The sequence below is a fragment of the Crocodylus porosus genome, unplaced genomic scaffold, assembly GCF_001723895.1.
Source record: "Crocodylus porosus isolate Cpor-Errol unplaced genomic scaffold, CroPor_comp1, whole genome shotgun sequence".
Classification (NCBI taxonomy): Eukaryota; Metazoa; Chordata; order Crocodylia; family Crocodylidae; genus Crocodylus; species Crocodylus porosus.
The window spans coordinates 120,133,168-120,139,678 of record NW_017728943.1 but is presented as its reverse complement, the minus strand read 5'-3'; positions in this window follow the sequence as shown (position 1 = coordinate 120,139,678).

Below are 6,511 nucleotides of genomic sequence, written 5' to 3'. Positions count from 1 at the left end.
TTATGTTCTACCTGGCCACTCTCAGTCTCTCTATCTACTACCCCTGTTTTTTCATGCTGCCTTACTTACCTAGGCGGCAAACTCACTGGTACCTTTGCACAACTTCCAGTGACATACCAGGCTATATTGTACATCAGATTTCTATCCCCCAGAGCATGTAAGATTTCAACAAGAGGTTTCTCTGGGCTTAGCCATGAGAAGAAGAGTTTGTCATAACATGATGAACTTGCTTTTAAGGAAAATGAATTCAGAGAAGGATGAGAGGGGCATGCTGAGTTCATGAAGATGGAGTGGTGGCCAGCGGGACATGTGTGCAGGAGTACCAGGCAGGAATGAATTAGAACCACCAGACTGCTACACTTTTATTTAGGGTTTGTCTCAATTGCAGAATGTAGTGCTGTATATAGATACCAAAACTAGCTCTGAATTTTTGGCTCAGGTACCAGAAGCAGTACAGTGGGGTAAATGTTCTGCTTCCTGTAATGATCTAGGTCCCACAGTGAATAAGGACAACTATGAATGAGGAAGAGAACAGACCTTTAATGATGCCACAGCATGGGGTTCCTCTAGCACAGACCATGTGGTTGCCTCCATCTTGACTTCTCGTTCCTTTCCAGGGATCAAAATTCTTCACGTGATAAGACATTTCCTTGTAAGGGAATATCTCCAAAGTCTAACCCTTATCACTACATCTCCCCCCCACCCTTTTTAAAATAAAAATAAACATTACAATATAACAACAAGTACTCCACAACAACAACACAATAACAATACGAGACAAAACCCCCACCACACCAAACAATCCTTAACCTACAGAGGAGAGGTTACCAGCACTTTACACTGGAGTGAGCCTTTACCACTCACTGTCCTATTCTTCAGGTCCCTTTAACTTATTCACAGACCTCTATGAACCTTTCTGGCTGTTGCACCTGTCTCCTGGATCGCCAGAGTATCAGCTCCTCATTGGAGGTTTGGGGGCTCTCTGTTGGATCATTAGTATCTTCACCTTATGAGGATGATGATGAGGAACTAGGAACTGTTAACTAAGGCTGATCCAAGTCTGTACCTCCTGCTGATATCTGAGAGCTGAGTAGGTCTCATTGATTACGTCGAAGTATGCTGTCTTGATCTGTCTGAACTAGATAGGACTGTGGGTGCACCAGCTGTTTCGCCGTACCCTGCTAGTCTCATGTTCTTGACTAGTAATTCCTCAGATAAACTCTATCACCTGGCTTTAGTAGTGAAAGCTCACGAGCTCTTGTATCAAAGTAATATTTCTGTTTCTTCTTCTGATCTTCTTTCATTCTCCTTGTGGCTACTGTGTTAGGAATTTCCAATAAGGTGTTAGTAATAGTAACCATATCCATCAGCCCATTAACTACTGTGTCGGAGACCAGCCATTGTCCAGAGGTGTGCTATGATAAGCCCGTAGTGCTTTATACAAATCCCCTTCACTGTCCAATACTTTTTTCATGAGGTTTTTCACTGTCTGAAGGGATCGCTCTGCAAACCATTCAATTTGGGATAATTGGACTTGAAGTGGTATGATGAAAATCCCGGTCCATGGCAAATGCCTAAACTCTGCACTGGAGAACTGTGGCCCCTTATCTCTGAATACTTTATCTGGAATTCCATGCCTGCAAATACGGCCTTCAAGCAAGCTATCACTGAGCTACTGCTGGTACATTGCAGTGTACACATTTCCAGATACAAAGAGTAATAATCAGTAACTATTAAATAACCCCAGAGTTCCACGTAAAGAGATCGGCACCCACCTTCTCAGGCCCTGTGTGGAACAAGGTGAGTCTTTAGCAGTTCTGCCTGCTGGCAGAGTCTGTTCTCTTCCTCATTCATAGTTGTCCTTAATCACTGCGCAGTCTACATCATTACATGGTGTCAGAAGTGGTGAATAGGGAAGATCAGATGGAACCGCAGCATTATCCCTAGCAGAAAGCTGGTAATTCAGGGCCTGGAAGCTACACTCAGCAAGGAACAAAGGCCTCTGCAAGTACAGTACCCTCCCTGCAAGGCAGAAGTGTAACCAGTTCAGAGACACAGTTAAACATGGATGTGTTACAAGCCCCTTCTTGCCTTTTGTTGTCAGGCAATATAGCTGAGAATTGGAGAAAATTTAGACAAAGATTTTTGTTGTATTTAGCAGCTGTAGGAGCAGAAGAGAAAACTGATAAAGTTAAATCATCCATTTTCCTGCCTGTGGTAGGGGAAGAAGTACTTGAGGTGTACAACTTTACATTTGCTCCAGGCCACAACATGAAGTTAAATGAGATACTGAATAAATTTGAAGATTATTGTGTGCCAAAATCTAATTAGACTTTTGAAAGACATAATCTTTTATGTGCATGCAAAAACCAGATGAAAGCATAGAGCACTATATCCCAGAGTCAAAAAGTCTCAGCAAGACCTGTGTTTTTGGGGGCGCAACAGATTCTCTGATCAGGGATAGAATAATCTGTGGCATTATAGACAATGGATTAAGAGAGAAGCTGCTATGGAAAGGAGACCTATCCCTAGAAAAAACTATATAGATCTTTAGAGCAGCTGAAACTGTAAAGGCTCAGATCAAAGAGCTGAATGCACCTGAGAGCACTGTCTATGCAGTAGATAGTAAAGACAGACAGAAAAGGCCACTTCACATGGAGGTCGCCCCAGCTACCACAACTACTACTAAGGGCAGATGGAATATAGGCAAGCACGAACCCGGTGTGGAATGCAGCATGGTTCCAAACAATGTGCTGCATTTGGAAAGCTCTGTTTTCATTGTGGTAAGAATAATCAATTTGCCGAATGTTACAAAGTGCAAGCCCATAAAGTTCAGGTGCATATGGTTGAAGATACTCTAGAGCCAAAGTATTATATAGATATATTAGAATCAAACAGAGTTACTGAGGACTGGATCCTGCCACTGGCAGTGCATGAGATGATTCCATTCAAACTGGATACACAGGCTCAGGTGAACATTTTACCGGAGCAAGAGTATAAAAGGCTGAAAAGTAAACCAAAACTGAGGCCTACAAAAATAACCATAACTGCCTATGCAGGAGCAAAGATACCGGTCAAGGGAAAGTGTTTAGCCTGCATCAAACATAAAAATGTGGTGTACAATCTTTCATTCATTATAGTACTTAAGGAGGTGACGCCTATTCTGAGCCCAGCAGCTTGTGAAAAGCTCAATTTTGTTAAGCGGGTGCTTGCATTAGAACACTCTAGCTCGGGTTATGAAGCCCTTATCTTGGAATATCAAGATTTGTTTCAAGGCCTTGGTTGCTTACCAGGAGAACATACAATTCAGATAAATAAACAGGTCCCCCCCAATTATACACCCATGCAGAAAGGTGCCTTATGCCCTCCGTGATAAACTAAAGGCAGAGCTAAAAAGGATGGAAGAAGCCCAGGTGGGGGAGCCAACAGGGTGGATGAACTCCCTAGTTATTGTGGAGAAGATTAATGGACAGCTGCAGATATGCTTGGATCCAAGGGATCTCAATAAGGCCATAAAGAAAGAAAATTTTATGTTGCCCACCAGAGATTATGGCTCAGTTTGCAAATGTGTAGTTCTTCAGTGAATTAGATACTTCTTCGGGATTCTGGCAGCTGAAGTTAAGAGAGGCAAGTGATAAATTATGTACATTCAGTACTCCATTTGGAAGGTATAGATTTCTGCATTTACCTTTTGGTATAGCTTCAGCTCCAGAGGTGTATCACAAAACTATACATATGATTTATAAGCTTATTCCACGCGTATACACCTGTATGGATGATATCATCATCTGGGGCTTCATCAAGGAAGAGCATGACCAAAGGCTCCAAGAGGTGTTGGAGGCAACTAGGGCTGCAAATTTGAAACTCAATAGACAGAAATGTGTTTTTGGAGCTACAGAATTGACATTTGTGGGAGACATTATTTCTAGAGAAGGGGTGAAACCGGAAAAGAAAAAAATTCAGGCTATTGAAATGATGCCACACCCCCCGTGTCATAAAAGACTTGTAATACTTTTCGGGAATGGTAAATGATCTTGGAAGGTTCATGCCAAACCTGTCTACAACAGCTGTACCTCTAAGGATGCTTCTTGAGAATAAAAATGAATGGTGCTGGAATCCAGAACAGGAGGAAGCATTGAAGGCACTGAAGCAGCAGTTAATACAAGAACCTGTATTAAAATTCTATACCCCTGGCAAACCAATACAGATATCAACTAGGGCTGTGTGAAGCTTTGGTCCCTGATTCGATTCGGCGGAGATTTGGCCCAATTCGGTGTCTGAATCTCCAAATCTGAATTGAATCAGAGGACCCTTTAATCTCTCTGAATCAAATCAGAACCCTCCAAATTGATTCGGAGAGACTTGGAAAGATTTGGAGATTCAGATATAGACATACCTCTACATACCTCTAGGTAGCAGGCAGGTCAGGAGCATGGGGGGCTCCCCAGAGTGCTCAGAAGTGGACAAGACTCTGGTCTGCCAGAGAGCATGCAGGGGGACCCCCTGCACTCCCCCAGGGCGGTGACTGGGTCTGGGGGGGGAACCGGGGTTCCCTGTGGCCGATCACCGAGCTGGAGGGGTGCAGAAGAGCCCCCCAGTGTGCTCCCCAGAGGACCTGAAAGTGGACTGGAAGTACTTCTGGTCCACTTCTGGGTTTGCTGCCGAGCACATGGAGGCCCCCCTGCACTCCTGTGGGACGCTCCACGCACCCCAGCATCGCAGCGTTCACAAGCCGTGCTGGTACCTCAAGAAATGTAGAAAAAACATTTAAAGCTGTGTCTATGTCTGAATCACTGATTTTCCCAATCAGCATCGAATCTTCAGGTTCAGATTTGGCCAAATTGAATTGGGGACAGCAATCTGAAAGAACGAATCGAATCACTGTCCCTGATTCAGGCCAAATCTGAATTTAAATCGAATAGGGCCCACTTTGCATACCCCTAACATCAACAGATGCTTCACAGTTGGGATTAGGTGCTGTGTTACTGTAGAATTTTGACAGCCAATGGCAACCTGTTGCGTTTGCATCTAAATCACTAACTGAGGCAGAAAGCGGGTATGCACAGATTGACAAAGAGTTGTTAGGAATTTTGTTTGCATGCCAGAGATTCAATCAATATATTTATGGACAGAAAGTGAATGTAGAAACAGACCACAAGCCCTTGATAGCACTGTTTCGCAAGTCTCTGAACGACTGCATCTTAAGGATTCAAAGAACGACGATTCAGCTGCAGAAGTATGACTTAGTTGTGAACTACACACCCAGCCAGTTTCTGCTTACAGTGTATGCACTGTCCAGGGCCATAGCTTCTCCTGGACAAGCAGAAAAGACCTCCAAAACAGAGATGCAAGCCTACGTTGACTTGATTGTTACCTCACTTCCCATCGGACAGGAGGCTACAACAAATAAAAGAAGAAACTGAGAAGGACCATTCATTAGGGATCCTGAAAGAAAAGAGAATTTAAGCTTAGCCAAAGGACAGGAGTACCTGTGACTTGCATGTGCGGGACTACTGGAATTGCTGACATGAACTTTCCATCATTGAAGGAGTTATTTTCAAAGGCAGTAAAGTTGTAATACCATGGACCCTCCAAAGAGGAATGCTAGAAGATCCACGAGGGACACTTAGGTATTGAGAAATGCAAGAAGCAAGCAAGAGAGGTGATGTGTTGGCCAAGGATCAATCAGGACATTGCTAATACAGTTGAAAACTGTTTCACCTGCTTGATGATACCACAGCACAGGGTTCCTCTAGCACAGACAGTGTGGCTGCCTGCATCTTGATTTCTCCTTCCTCTCCAGAGGTCATGTTCAAATTCTTCACGTGATAAGACATCCCCTTGTGAGGGACTGTCCCCAAAGCCTTATTACTACACTTCCCTCAGCAGAACCCTGTTGAAAAACAGGTTATATTATCTTGGGCACAGCCTCATGCTAATCTGGCTATGCTTCTTCCAGTAGCCAAGATAGGTTAGGTATCTCTGTATGGCATAGCTTTGTGTCACAGAAATATGCCCTTAGGCCACATCCAAACAAGCAGGGGTGTGTGCTTGCAGTGGCACAAATAGTAGCAGCACAAATTTGTGCTGCTATTTTGTGCCTTAGTGCATACCCCTGCATGTGTGTTTTGTTGCAAGACACGTTGTCCTTTTGTGGGCAAATTGCCTGTGCCCAGCTCCTCCCGGCTCCTGACATGCTGGTCCTACTGGGCTCTATTTTCTGGGGGAGCAGGGTGCTGTCTGGGGCACAGAGTGACTCAACATGGGGCTATCCATTTTGAAAGAAAAGGTTATATCTAGAGCTGAAAACTAAGTCTTTTTTATTTGTTTTTATAACAGAAAAATAAAGATTTTAATAATAAATGGGGAGAAAAATAACCTCGAGGGTAAGTGCTTTTGGCATTATGGTCTGCTTCTATCTAGGTCCCTGTAGATTCTGTAATACAGGTTCTGAGCACTTCTTGGAGTTTTGAAACTAGATCAATTTTCTACCTTCCTTTCAAGCCTGTGG